The sequence below is a fragment of the Pseudochaenichthys georgianus genome, unplaced genomic scaffold, assembly GCF_902827115.2.
Source record: "Pseudochaenichthys georgianus unplaced genomic scaffold, fPseGeo1.2 scaffold_1470_arrow_ctg1, whole genome shotgun sequence".
NCBI classification, from domain to species: domain Eukaryota; kingdom Metazoa; phylum Chordata; class Actinopteri; order Perciformes; family Channichthyidae; genus Pseudochaenichthys; species Pseudochaenichthys georgianus.
The window spans coordinates 1-15,670 of NW_027262322.1; positions in this window are offsets into that span (position 1 = coordinate 1).

The window sequence follows — 15,670 nt, forward strand, 5'->3', positions numbered from 1 at the left end:
TTCAGTGAAACAAGGCTTAATTCTCTCAAAAAGTCACTGAAAGATACATTTTTTAGTTTAAAAGCTGACCACTACCATGAAGTACTCTGTTTGAGTAGATTTCGTTAGAAACTGACTCTTAATGGCAGTTTGTGATTTTGAGGCTATTTCAGTGAAACAAGGCTTGATTCTCTCAAAAAGTTACTGAAAGATACATTTTTGAGTATAAAAGCTGAAAACTAGAAAATTAAGTACTTTGTGTCAGATGAAGTTAAGAAGCTGACTCTTAATGGCAGTTTGTGATTTTGAGGCTATTTCAGTGAAACAAGGCTTGATTCTCTCAAAAAGTTACTTAAAGTTACATTTTTGAGTATACAAGATGAAAACTAGAAAATGAAGTACTTTGTGTCAGTAGATTTCGTTAAGAATCGGACTTTTATTGGCAGTTTGTGATTTTGAGGCTATTTCAGTGAAACAAGGCTTGATTCTCTCAAAAAGTTACTTAAAGATACATTTTTGAGTATACAAGATGAAAACTAGAAAATGAAGTACTTTGTGTCAGTAGATTTCGTTAAGAATTGGACTTTTATTGGCAGTTTGTGATTTTGAGGCTATTTCAGTGAAACAATGCTGTTTTGAACATTTGACAGATTTATGCTTAATTTTCTCAAAAAGTTACCGAAAGATATACTTTTGTGGATAAAAGCTGAACTATAGATAATGAAGTACTCTGTTTGAGTATATTTCGTTAAGAAACTGACTCTTAATGGCAGTTTGTGATTTAAGGCTATTTCAATGAAACAAGGCTTAATTCTCTCAAAAAGTTACTGAAAGATACATTTTTGAGTATAAAAGATGAAAACTAGAAAATTAAGTACTTTGTGTCAGTAGATTTCGTTAAGAATCTGACTTTTAATGGCAGTTTGTGATTTTGAGGCTATTTCAGTGAAACAATGCTGTTTTGAACATTTGACAGATTTATACTTAATTCTCTCAAAAAGTTACCGAAAGATAAACTTTTGTGGATAAAAGCTGAACTATAGATAATGCAGTACTCTGTTTGTGTAGATTTCGTTAAGAAGGTGACTGTTAATGGAAGTGTGTGATTTTGAGGCTATTTCAGTGAAACAAGGCATAATTCTCTCAAAAAGTTACTGAAAGATACACTTTTGTGGATAAAAGCTGAACTATAGATAATGAAGTACTCTGTTTGAGTATATTTCGTTAAGAAGGTGACTCTTAATGGCAGTTTGTGATTTTTTGGATATTTCAGTGAAACAAGGCTTAATTCTTTCAAAAAGTTACTGAAAGATACATCTTTGAGTATAAAAGCTGAAAACTAGAAAATGAAGTACTTTGTGTCAGTAGATTTATTTAAGAATCTGACTCTTAATGGCAGTTTGTGATTTTGAGGTTATTTCAGTGAAACAATGCTGTTTTGAACATTTGACAGATTTATGCTTAATTTTCTCAAAAAGTTACCGAAAGATATACTTTTGTGGATAAAAGCTGAAATATAGATAATGAAGTACTCTGTTTGAGTAGATTTCGTTAAGAAGGTGACTCTTAATGGCAGTTTGTGATTGTGAGGCTATTTCAGTGAAACAAGGCTTGATTCTCTCAAAAAGTTACTGAAAGATACATTTTTGGGTATAAAAGATGAAAACTAGAAAATGAAGTACTTTGTGTCAGTAGATTTCGTTAAGAATCGGACTTTTAATGGCAGTTGGTGATTTTGAGGCTATTTCAGTGAAACAATGCTGTTTTGAACTTTTGACAGATGTATGCTTAATTCGCTCAACATGTTACTGAAAGTTAAACTTTTGTAGATAAAAGCTGAACTATAGATAATGTTGTACTCTGTTTGTGTATATTTCGTTAAGAAGGTGACTGTTAATGGAAGTGTGTGATTTTGAGGCTATTTCAGTGAAACAAGGCTTAATTCTCTCAAAAAGTTACTGAAAGATACACTTTTGTGGATAAAAGCTGAACTATAGATAATGAAGTACGCTGAGTAGATTTCGTTAAGAAGGTGACTCTTAATGGCAGTTTGTGATTTTGAGGCTATTTCAGTGAAAAAAGGCTTAATTCTCTCAAAAAGTTACTGAAAGATACACTTTTGTGGATAAAAGCTGAACTATAGATAATGAAGTACTCTGTTTGAGTAGATTTCGTTAAGAAGGTGACTCTTAATGGCAGTTTGTGATTGTGAGGCTATTTCAGTGAAACAATGCTGTTTTGAACATTTGACAGATTTATGCTTAATTCTTTCAAAATGTTACTGAAAGATACACTTTTGTTTTTAAAAGCTGACCACTACCATGAAGTACTCTGTTTGAGTAGATTTCGTTAGAAACTGACTCATAATGGCAGTTTGCGATTTTGAGGCTATTTCAGTGAAACAAGGCTTGATTCTCTCAAAAAGTTACTGAAAGATACATTTTTGAGTATAAAAGATGAAAACTAGAAAATGAAGTATTTGTTACAGTAGATTTCGTTAAGAATCTGACTCTTAATGGCAATTTGTGATTTTGAGGCTATTTCAGTGAAACAATGCTGTTTTGAACTTTTGACAGATTTATGCTTAATTCGCTCAAAATGTTACTGAAAGATAAACTTTTGTGGATAAAAGCTGAACTATAGATAATGTTGTACTCTGTTTGTGTATATTTCGTTAAGAAGGTGACTGTTAATGGAAGTGTGTGATTGTGAGGCTATGTCAGTGAAACAAGGCATAATTCTCTCAAAAAGTTACTGAAAGATACATTTTTGAGTATGAAAGATGAAAACTAGAAAATGAAGTACTTTGTCTCAGTAGATTTCGTTAAGAATCTGACTTTTAATGGCAGTTTGTGATTTTGAGGCTATTTCAGTGAAACAATGCTGTTTTGAACATTTGACAGATTTATGCTTAATTCTCTCACTAAAGTTACCGAAAGATAATCTTGTGTGGATAAAAGCTGAACTATATATAATGAAGTACTCTGTTTGAGTATATTTCGTTAAGAATGTGACTCTTAATGGCAGTTTGTGATTTAGAGGCTATTTCAGTGAAACAAGTCTTAATTCTCTCAAAAAGTTACTGAAAGATACATTTTTGAGTATAAAAGCTGAAAACTGGAAAATGAAGTACTTTGTGTCAGTAGATGTCGTTAAGAAACTGACTCTTAATGGCAGTTTGTGATTTTGAGGCTATTTCAGTGAAACAATGCTGTTTTGAACATTTGACAGATTTATGCTTAATTTTCTCAAAAAGTTACCGAAAGATATACTTTTGTGGATAAAAGCTGAAATATAGATAATGAAGTACTCTGTGTAGGAGCCATTTTATGGGTGTTGTTGGTGTGTCAGTTTATTTAAGTTATATGTATAGTGCAATATTATTTATGAACACTGGGTGGCGGGGTTTAGCTGCACCGGGTGTATATAAAGAGGTCATAGGTGACAGGAGAGGGAGGGACACAGAAGGAGAGAGCATACCGATTCCACCAGCCCGGCAGATGCTCATCATAACAACCAAAACTGTACAATTAAACCCTGGTATGTAAACGCTGAATAAACCTCATTATAAACTGCAACAAAGGACCGGAAAGTCATCTGTATGTGTCTGCGTCTGGATCACTCTTCAGCCCTTCTGTGAAGTAATGGCAACAATACATAGGACATAGGAACAGGAAATTGCCATTACATTAAGTGGAATCGTACTCTCGGAGTAAAACTGGACAGTAAGAATCACTTCACCATGGATTAAGGATCGTTTTCACCGGAAACAAACAATTGGATTATTGCACAATCGACATCGTCATCACGGATCAGCTGCACACGCCACAATCAGCTGGAGATTGTTCCCACCTGCGCTCACCGGAGAGGCGGAGAGCCAAGATTGGGAAAGCGGCCAGGTATGTGCACTGTGCAGCAGGATAAGAGGATTGTATTGGAGATATTAAGCTGTATTGGACAATGGCTTAGTAAATGGATGTAATGCTGCAACGATGTCAGCTGTTTGAAACAGCGCGCTGTCGCTAACGGACAATTCCTGAAAACGAAACTTAAAGGGACAGTGAACATTAATCATGTCTGTGAAATCTGACGTCACGTCACAAGATGGCGCTGTTGGACTGCAATCTGTGAGAAAAAAAAGGATTATCACTCACACTGCCAAAGGATTGGAATTGTTTATTGCAAACTGTCAAAAAGCAAGAAACTTCAGCTACAAGCAAGTAAAGAAGTTAATGGGAAGACTGAAAGAGCGTATGAGCTCAAAGGACAATGCAAAGGAAATCCAGTTGAAACTGGTTGACTTTATGAAGCTGTGTGATGAATTAAAAGCAAATCATTAACCGACCTTCAACTGCCTGGAGAAGAAATGGGAAGGCAAAAGCAGTGGCTGCAAGAAAAGATGCATATATTTGATGGATTTATACAAGATGCAAATGTGTGGTTATCTGAGAGTGGACAGTCTATTGTGGGACGTGCCATAGAACAAAGTGTCAGCTCAGATGACATCGGACCTGATGACAGCGTTTCAAAGGAATCACACCCTCAGTCAAAACACAACACTGGTTCATCACATAGTAGATTTCGTTAGAAACTGACTCATAATGGCAGTTTGTGATTTTGAGGCTATTTCAGTGAAACAAGGCTTGATTCTCTCAAAAAGTTACTGAAAGATACATTTTGGAGTATAGAAGATGAAAACTAGAAAATGAAGTACTTTGTGTCAGTAGATTTTGTTAAGAATTGGACTTTTAATGGCAGTTTGTGATTTTGAGGCTATTTCAGTGAAACAATGCTGTTTTGAACATTTGACAGATTTATGCTTAATTCTCTCAAAAAGTTACTGAAAGATACACTTGTGGATAAAAGCTGAACTATAGATAATGAAGTACTCTGTTTGAGTAGAGTTCGTTAAGAAACTGACTCTTAATGGCAGTTTGTGATTTAAGGCTATTTCAGTGAAACAAGGCTTAATTCTCTCAAAAAATTACTGAAAGATACACTTTTGTGGATAAAAGCTGAACTATAGATAATGAAGTACTCTGTTTGAGTAGATTTCGTTAAGAAACGGACTCTTAATGGCAGTTTGTGATTGAGAGGCTATTTCAGTGAAACAAGGCTTAATTCTCTCAAAAAGTTACTGAAAGATACCCTTTTGTGGATAAAAGCTGAACTATAGATAATGAAGTACTCCGTTTGAGTAGATTTCGTTAAGAAGGTGACTCTTAATGGCAGTTTGTGATTTTGAGGCTATTTCAGTGAAACAATGCTGTTTTGAACATTTGACAGATTTATGCTTAATTCTCTCAAAAAGTTACCGAAAGATACACTTTTGTGGATAAAAGCTGAACTATAGATAATGAAGTACTCTGTTCGAGTAGATTTTGTTAGAAACTGACTCTTAATGGCAGTTTGTGATGTTGAGGCTATTTCAGTGAAACAAGGCAGTTTTGAACATTTGACATATTTATGCTTAATTCTCTCAAAAAGTTACTGAAAGATACACTTTTGTGTTTAAAAGCTGACCACTACCAGTATAAATCTACTCTGAGTAGATTGCGTTAGAAACTGACTCTTAATGACGGTTTGTGATTTTGAGGTACTAGTACTTTGTGTCAGTAGATTTCGTTAAGAATCTGACTTGTAATGGCAGTTTGTGATTTTGAGGCTATTTCAGTGAAACAAGGCTTAATTCTCTCAACAAGTTACTGAAAGATACATTTTTTACGATAAAAGATTAAAACTAGAAAATGAAGTACTTTGTTTACTACGACATCTACTGAGATGTCCTTAAGAATCTGACTCTTAATGGCAATTTGTGATTTTGAGGCTTTTTCAGTGAAACAATGCTGTTTTGAACATTTTACAGATTTATGCTTAATTCTCTCAAAAAGTTACTGAAAGATAAACTTTTGTGGATGAAAGCTGAACTATAGATAATGAAGTACTCTGTTTGTGTAGATTTCGTTAAGAAGGTGACTCGTAATGGAAGTTTGTGATTTTGAGGCTATTTCAGTGAAACAAGGCTTAATTCTCTCAAAAAGTTACTGAAAGATACACTTTTGTGGATAAAAGCTGAACTATAGATAATGAAGTACTCTATAGTACTTCCTTATTACTTGTCTTTTTGGAGTTACATTTTCTAAATGAATGGCCAGTGAATGAATATACATGTGTTTACTTATTTATTTGGTGTAATAGTATTCATTTATAGTCCAATATTATCCTATAAGTATAAGCCGGTGAATTCATCTAATTTCTTTGTTTTTCCACATTTGTTAGATGAGGTGTGACCCCAGCAGGACAAAGCCACACACCCAGAAGACTTTCAGGGAGCAGCTTGCTGCAGAATTGTTGGAGTTTGCTGAAGGCCCTGCAGCTCCACCACCCCCTCCACCTCCACCACCCCCTTCTCCACCACTCACATGCATGCCCGAGTATTATGGGTAAGATGCCACCAAGGTCAAGAAGAACTGCAGGAGGTGCCTAGATGCTGGACTCAAAAGGGTGAAGACACCTGTGTACTGCAGGAAGCGCCAGGTCCCTCTGTGCTTCACTGTCAAAAAGAACTGTTTCAGGGAGTGGCACGACCTAAATACTGGAACATTCAAGTAGGTATAAAGTTCAGGTAGGTATAACATTTTTCGAGTGTTTATTTAATGTACCTAGTGTGATTTTATTGTATAGTGTGTTGGTAAAATATGTTTTGTTTTTACAAACCTACAGTGTGGTTTTATTGTATAATACGTTGGTAAAATGTTTGTTTTTACATGCCTATAGTGTGTTGGTAAAATGTTTGAAATAAATCTGCCCCAGTTGGAGTCAAATGTTACCTATGTTTCCGTTTTTTTTTATTGTGCAAGTACACCTACACACAATAACCTACAGTGTAGTTGTATTGTATAGTGCGTTGGTACAGTTACATACACACACAGCTACACTTACACATACACACCTACACATACCCACACTTACATACCCACACAGCTACACTTACATACCCACACAGCTACACTTACACACACCTACACATACTCACACAACATTTTTTTTTTTTTTTAAATTCTCTTTTTATTCAGCTTTTCACATGTTTACAGTCATAGATAATACAATATTCTCTGTAAGCCTTCTGTATTTAACAGTAAAATCACAAATCAAACGTGCATATTTGGGGATAATACAGATGCAGGCCTCACTGACCGTCAAACATGCTATAACATATAGAAAGAACATAAACACGAACAGGGTTATGGGGTGTACCTGCAACTTATTCAAACAAGGGGGGCATAGAAATAAAAAATACTAAACAAAAATATATAAAAGTCCCTTCTAGACAAATGATGGTCGTATTGGTGTAACATATATTATCCATTTTCCCATCTTGACAAAAACATTCCCTGTTGCAGTCTCAAAGCAAGGGTTATCCTTTCCATCTTAAAAATATCATACACAATGTCAATCCACTCATCCAAAGTAGGTTTTCCTGGTTTTAACCACATTCTGGTGATGGCCTTCTTGCAGGCAGCACTCAGGATTCGAAACAGATATCTATCTTCAGAGGAAAACACTTCTGGTGGTAATGCACCCAAATATAACGATTCAAATTTAAATGGAATGTCTACCTGAAAAACTTTTTGTAAAACTCCATGAACCTGCTGCCAGAAAGGATTCAATGATGTGCAAGACCAGAATATATGAAAATGGTTTGCCATAAGGCATCCACACTGTCGCCAGCATGCAGAGGAATTAGTGTAATGTCTCTTCTGGGCTGGAGTAATGAAAAACCGTATGAGGTTTTTCCAACAAAACTCTCGCCATGAGGTTGAACTTGACGTTTTCCATTGTATCTCACATAAGTGCTCCCAATCTTCTTCCTTCAGAACTACATTTCCTTCCCTTTCCCATTTTTGTTTTACATACAGCGAGTTACCTTTTGTTTTTTGTAAACTCCTATAGATTTTTGAGACAACTTTCTTGTTTGAGCCCTCAAGATAGGCATCTTTAAAAACTTTTAACAAGGTGTTATCCCAGTGCACTTGTGTACTCTCCCTCTGTATTTGATCGATGTAATGACGAACTTGAAGGAACCTGTAAAAATCATCACGTTTCAAGTCAAACTGCCCCTTCAGATTCTGAAAGCTGTTCATGGACCCCTTGTGAAGAAATGTGCAGTAGGCTGTCAGGCCTTTTGAAGACCAACACTTAAATCTTGCGTCCCATCTTCCAGGTAGAAATTCTAGATCATACACACACCATTTTAAACACTTTACAGCCCCCCTCAAGTGATTTTGAGTTACCAGTCTGTTCCACACCTTAAGCGACAGACAGATCCATGGGTTTCTCAGTTCATTTAGTTTATTCATCAAGACCTTATCCCCAATTGCAGCTTGAATTGGAAATTCTTCTGATATAGCACTCTCAATCTCCTTCCATCTAGCAGCGTACTTTGGATTGCACCAGCATATTAATGGTCTCAATTGAGCCGCAATATAGTAATCCTTTAAACATGGGAGTGCGACACCACCCTTGTTCTTAGCCAATTGTAAACTCTGATATTTAAATCTTGGCCTTCGTCCCTGCCAAATGTACCTTGAGATATGTTTATCCCATTCCTGAAATTGTTGGTCAGATAGTTCTAGTGGAAGGGACTGGAAGAGATACAGCAGTCTCGGCAAAATAACCATTTTGACCGATTCAATGCGTGAACTAAAACTGAGAACAGGAACCAGGTCCCATCTCCTTATGTCTTCCCTAATCTTTTGGTTCAAAGGTAGGTAGTTAAGTGAAAAGAGTTTTGTCAAATCTATTGGAATATTTACTCCCAAGTACTTCATGGATTCAGCATCCCACCTCAATGTATAGTTTTTCTTCATATTTACTGAGGGGCAGTACTTAAACCTCAAAATTTGTGTCTTCAAAACATTCAGTTTATATCCAGAGAAGGATCCATATTGTTCTAAAATTGAAAATAACTGCACCAGTGATTGTTCTGGGCTGGATAGATACACCAATATGTCATCAGCAAATAAGGAGATCTTTTGTTCCACCCCCTTCATTATTATTCCCTTGATACTGTTATTCTGAATAATCCACTGGCTCAGAGGTTCGATAAAGATCGCAAACAAGAGAGGGCTAATTGGGCAGCCCTGTCTCGTTCCCCGCTCCAATGGAAAGGAATTTGAAACGTCTCCATTAATTTTGATTCTCGCCCTGGGTCCATCATACAGAGCCTGTATAGTTTTTATAAAGGTACTGTGAAATCCAAATGTATTTAAAACTCTAAACAGGAAAGTCCAATTTACACAATCGAATGCTTTTTCTGCATCTAGCCCAACTAATACTGCTTCCAAATTACTTTCAGTTATATGGTTAATTATATGTAGTGTCCTTCTGATATTGTCCTGGGTTTGTCTTTCTCGTACAAATCCCGTCTGATCAAGGCTAATCATTTGTGGTAATAATCCCTCTATTCGTTTGGCTAGTATATGGGTAAAGATTTTATAGTCCTGGTTCAACACGCTAATTGGTCTAAAATTACTGCATTCAGTTTTATCCTTTCCCTCTTTTGGAATAAGTGAAATGACTGCCTCCTTCCAGGAGGGGGGTATAATGTTCTCCTTAAGAACCCAGTTAAAGGTAGACTGCAACATAGGTACTAATGAACCTTCCATCACCTTGTACCATTCCGAAGGAAACCCATCCGGGCCTGGGGCCTTATTTGATTTAAGATGTGCTATAGCTGAGCTAATTTCTTTCTCTGTTATTTCAACTACCATCTGACTTCCCTGCTCACCAGTCAGTTTAGGCAGATGTATCCCCTTAAAAAAGTCCTCCATTTTCTCCCCATCAATTTGAGGTTGGGAGTATAGCTTTCGATAATATCCTTCAAAACAATTTTGTATTTCTTTTGGTTTATACTGTATGGAATTAGTAATAGGATTTTTTATTTTATTAATTGAATTCTCTGCTTGTTGTTTTTTCAGCCTATAGGCTAATAATTTACTGGCTTTTCCTCCTCCTTCATAGTATTTCTGTTTGGTGAAAATTAGCTTTTTTTGTATATCTTTAGTGTACATCTCATTTATTTCATTATTTTTCTTTTTGAGCAGTCCTCTTATTATCTGATCATTTGAGTCTTTATGATTTTGTTCCAATTGTTTTAATTCTCTTTTTGGTTGGCTCTTTTTAAGCGAGCACTGTATCCAATTATCTTCCCTCGAAGCACAGCTTTACATGCATCCCATAGTACTGGAGGGGAAACTTCACCATTATCATGTTGTTCCAAGTACTCAGTGATATCCTTCTTCATTTGGTCCTTCATATTATTCAGTAAATATGTATTTAATCTCCATAACGTGTTTCTTTGATCCTGCTCCAGATTACATTTTAAATAAATAGGGCAATGATCTGAAAGGTCCATGATCCCCATGTCGCAGCCCCCCACCCTGTGTAGATATTTACCAAAGGTTAGAAAATAATCAATCCTTGAATAAACCAAATGTGGATTAGAAAAAAAAGTATAGTCCCTCTTTGAAGGATTTATTTCTCTCCAGATATCTACCAACCCAATATCCTCCATTGCCAAATTAATTTTCTTGTTTATCAGTTTGGGCTGCCCAATATGCACATTTGAAGAATCCAGTTTAGGATTCAATCTTATGTTTAGATCCCCCCCACAGATTAGGACCCCCTGAGTTTCTGCTATAATTAAATCAAATATCTGTTTAAAAAATGTCCAATCTGAATTAGGAGGAGCATAAACATTTAGTAGAGAAATCAATGAACCACCTAGATTTCCTCTCACTAATATATATCTCCCCTCTGTGTCCTTCTTTTCAAACGTGGGTTCAAAACTAATATTTTTGGAAATTAATATTGCCACCCCCCTCCTGTGGCCAGCCGTATATGATGATGAATACTGATGTTTAAACCCTAGTCTTCTTAATTTAGCATGCTCTGTATCTGATAGATGCGTTTCCTGCAAGAAGGCCACCTCAACTTTATCTCTTTTTAGTTTGGTTAATATCTTACTTCTCTTGATAGGGTTTACAAGACCATTCACATTGTATGTGGCTACTTTAATAGCTTGCATTCAGAGTCTGATAAGGACAACATCAATGAAAAATACCAACCCAAGTTGTTACAGGTAACGAAATATGTATCATAGGTAACACCCCATAGACTGCAAAGAACAGCAGCAAAAAAAACAACACAACAAAAAACACGAACATAATAAGAAAAAAATAATAATAAGACTTCCAACTGTGGGGTCATCATATTGACCCGGATTAAGCCCTGATGGTGATAGGGCTCTGAGGTAATGCCTCCCCACCTGGCAGGTGTGAGAGGGCCTTCATATCCTACTTCCATGTTATTGTCCATCTGTCGGTTGCATGGCTGAAGATTAATACCCCCGACCCTTACAGAATATTCTTAGTTATTGCCTGTACAATGCTTCTTTAGTGTGCAGAACGTTACTATAGTCTTAAGTCTCTCTCTTGTGGGAGCCAGCTCTTCGGCTTCCTCTACTGAAAATAAAAACTCACCCGTTTATCGGCAAACAGCAGCTTTCAGTTCACTTCCATTCACGCTGAGTCCTTGTGCCTAAAGGCCTCTAGCTTCTCCTTGTAGTTAACATTCCCGCCGGCTCTGTCCCGGGTCCCCGGTCTCTTGCTGGTGCGCCAGGTAATTCGCTGGATCCGTTCCAAAAGTGAATCTGGGTGCTTAATGACCGAAACCGGGAGCCCCCTCTTTGCCATATCCTCAGTCGCTTCCTCCGCCGAACCATATACGATAATTCCCTCCTCATAGAAGACTCTAAACCTGGCCGGGAACGGAGTTTGAAATCTTATCTTCCTCAGCCTCAGGACCGTTTTCGCTTCTGCATATGCCTTTCGCTTTCTTAACACATCAGGCGCGTAGTCATGATCCAGATTTACCCTCCTTTCGAGATGTTGAAATCCTCGCTTTTGCCAGGCCAGTCTCAGCAATTCTTCTTTCGTCCTATAGCTTGACAGTTTGACTACGATAGACCTCGGCGAGACTTCCCCAGGCGGCTTCGGCATCAGGGCGCGCCGTGCGCTCTCTCAACTCGTAGTTCAAATGTAGCCGGGAGGTCCAAACCCTCCCTCAGCAAATCCTCCACAAAAGTTCCCATCGACGGGGAATTATCCTCCGCCCCCTCTTTAACGCCGTGGATTCGGATATTTTCCCGTCTGGACCGACCCTCCATGTCCGTTAGCTTAGCATCCAGATGCACCTGTAGTTGTAGCAGCTCCGTCACCGCCTCCTCCGCCACCTGTAGCCGTGTTTCAGTCGCCTCAATCCGCCCTTCTGCCTCGGCAATTCTAGTGTTAGTCTTGTTTATTTCTTTACGAATCTCTTTCAGCTGCTGGCCGTTGTCTTTCCTGAACTCTCTCAATTCTTTCAGTATGAGACTCATGTCCGCTCTCCCAGTTTGGTCTTCCTCGAGGTGCGTTGGAGTGTCGTCGTCCCCCACCACGCTGCTAGCAGAGGAAGCTAGGCTAGCTCCGTCTCCGTCAAATAACGCCGTCTGCATTAGTTTTTTACTCTTTTTTTTAGACATTATCAAGACCAACACTCTTAAGCCAAATTGTATAATAAATGTTTTATATATTCCGGTTGTAGTTGGTAGCTTTTAACACCGAATGTCGGGAGCACGATCTTTAAGCAGCCATCGTGTCACTCACCAAACCGGAAGCCACAAAAATATTTTTAACATTTTTTTAAGACTTTCTTTTTTTTTTTTGGGTGGAATGAATACCTATAGTGATGATTCAATGTAATACAATGATTTTTATAGTCTGGTACCTGAAAAAGGTCAAATGGCACTGATGGAACCAAATGTGCCCAAAGCTTATTCCGCCTGGACTTTATTTTCATAAACCTCTCTAAAAAGGTAAAATGTCACTTGTTTTGCCTCAATCTTGAAACAGGGTACTTATTATATGTTATACTTTGGATTCCTAAAGCGTTTAGGCTACTAACCCATCATTCAAGGTTGGTCTTCACTATAATTAATGGGTTTTCTTTGGGCGGAGACAGGAATTTACAGTTTTTGCTATGTTCCATCTGGATTTACTCTGACAAAGAAACATCTATATTGATTCTGACACTTCTACATCCAACTCAGAGATGTAACCTTGCTTTGACAACAACATCTATTCATATAAACCTTTTAGAAGTGAAGTTATAGTCATTTGTTCTGGGAATGTCATTTTCGAGCCTGAAACCTGAAAAACAGGCTCGGGGTTTAACAGGTTAAGAGTCAGATTCTTAACAAAATCTACTGACACAAAGTACTTCATTTTCTAGTTTTCATCTTTTATACTCAAAAATGTATCTTTCAGTACATTTTTGAATAAATTAAGCCTTGTTTCACTGAAATAGCCTTAAATCACAAACTGCCATTAAGAGTCACCTTCTTAACGAGATCTACACAAACAGAGTACTTCATTATCTATAGTTCAGCTTTTATCCACAAAAGTGTATATTTCAGTAACTTTTTGAGAGAATTAAGCCTTGTTTCACTGAAATAGCCTCAAAATCACACACTTCCATTAACAGTCACCTTCTTAACGAGATCTACACAAACAGAGTACTTCATTATCTATAGTTCAGCTTTTATCCACAAAAGTTTATCTTTTATTTTGTAGTTTTCATCTTTTATAGTAAAAAATGTATCTTTCAGTAACTTTTTGAGAGAATTAAGCCTTGTTTCACTGAAATAGCCTCAAAATCACAAACTGCCATTACAAGTCAGATTCTTAACGAAATCTACTGACACAAAGTACTACATTTTGTAGTTTTCATCTTTTATACTAAAAAATGTATCTTCAGTAACTTTTTGAGATAATTAAGCCTTGTTTAATTGAAATAGCCTCAAAATCACAAACTGCCATTAAGAGTCAGTTTCTAACGAAATCTACTCAGAGTAGATTTATACTGGTAGTGGTCAGCTCTTAAACACAAAAGTGTATCTTTCAGTAACTTTTTGAGAGAATTAAGCATAAATATGTCAAATGTTCAAAACTGCCTTGTTTCACTGAAATAGCCTCAAAATCACAAACTGCCATTAAGAGTCCCATTCTTAACGAAATCTACTGACACAAAGTACTACATTTTGTAGTATTCATCTTTTATACTCAAAAATGTATCTTTCAGTAACTTTTTGAGAGAATTAAGCCTTGTTTCACTGAAATAGCCACAAAATCACAAACTGCCATTAAGAGTCAGTTTCTTAACGACATCTACTGTAACAAAGTACTTAATTTTCTAGTTTTCATCTTTTATACTAAAAAATGTATCTTTCAGTAACATTTTGAGAGAATTAAGCATAAATCTGTCAAATGTTCAAAACAGCATTGTTTCACTGAAATAGCATCAAAATCACAAATTTCCATTAAGAGTCAGATTCTTAACGACATCTACTGTAACAAAGTAATTCATTTTCTAGTTTTCATCTTTTATACTCAAAAATGTATCTTTCAGTAACTGTTTGATAGAATTAAGCCTTGTTTCACTGAAATAGCCTTAAATCACAAACTGCCATTATGAGTCAGTTTCTTAACGAAATATACTCAAACAGAGTACTTCATTATCTATAGTTCAGCTTTTATCCACAAAAGTGTATCTTTCAGTAACTTTTTGAGAGAATTAAGCCTTGTTTCATTGAAATACCCTCAAAATCACAAACTGCCATTAAGAGTCACCTTCTTAACGAAATCTACTCAAACAGAGTACTTCATTATCTATAGTTCAGCTTTTATCCACAAAAGTGTATCTTTCAGTAACTTTTTGAGAGAATTAAGCATTTTTTCACTGAAATAGCCTCAAAATCACACACTTCCATTAACAGTCACCTTCTTAACGAGATCTATACAAACAGAGTACTTCATTATCTATAGTTCAGCTTTTATCCACAAAATGTTTATCTTTCGGTAACTTTTTGAGAGAATTAAGCATAAATCTGTCAAATGTTCAAAACAGCATTGTTTCACTGAAATAGCCTCAAAATCACAAACTGCCATTAAGAGTCACCTTCTTAACGAAATCTACTGACACAAAGTACTACATTTTGTAGTTTTCATCTTTTATACTCAAAAATGTATCTTTCAGTAACTTTTTGAAAGAATTAAGCCTTGTTTCACTGAAATAGCCTTAAATCACAAACTGCCATTAAGAGTCAGTTTCTTAATGAAATCTGCTCAAACAGGGTACTTCATTATCTATAGTTTAGCTTTTATCCACAAAAGTGTATCTTTCAGTAACTTTTTGAGAGAATTAAGCCTTGTTTCACTGAAATAGCCTCAAAATCACACACTCCCATTAACAGTCACCTTCTTAACGAGATCTACACAAACAGAGTACTTCATTATCTATAGTTCAGCTTTTATCCACAAAGGTTTATCTTTCGGTAACTTTTGGAGAGAATTAAGCCTTGTTTCACTGAAATAGCCTCAAAATCACAAACTGCCATTAAGAGTCACCTTCTTAACGAAATCTACTCAAACAGAGTACTTCATTATCTATAGTTCAGCTTTTATCCACAAAAGGGTATCTTTCAGTAACTTTTTGAGAGAATTAAGCCTTGTTTCACTGAAATAGCCTCAAAATCACAAACTGCAATTAAGAGTCACCTTCTTGACGAAATATACTCAAACAGAATACTTCA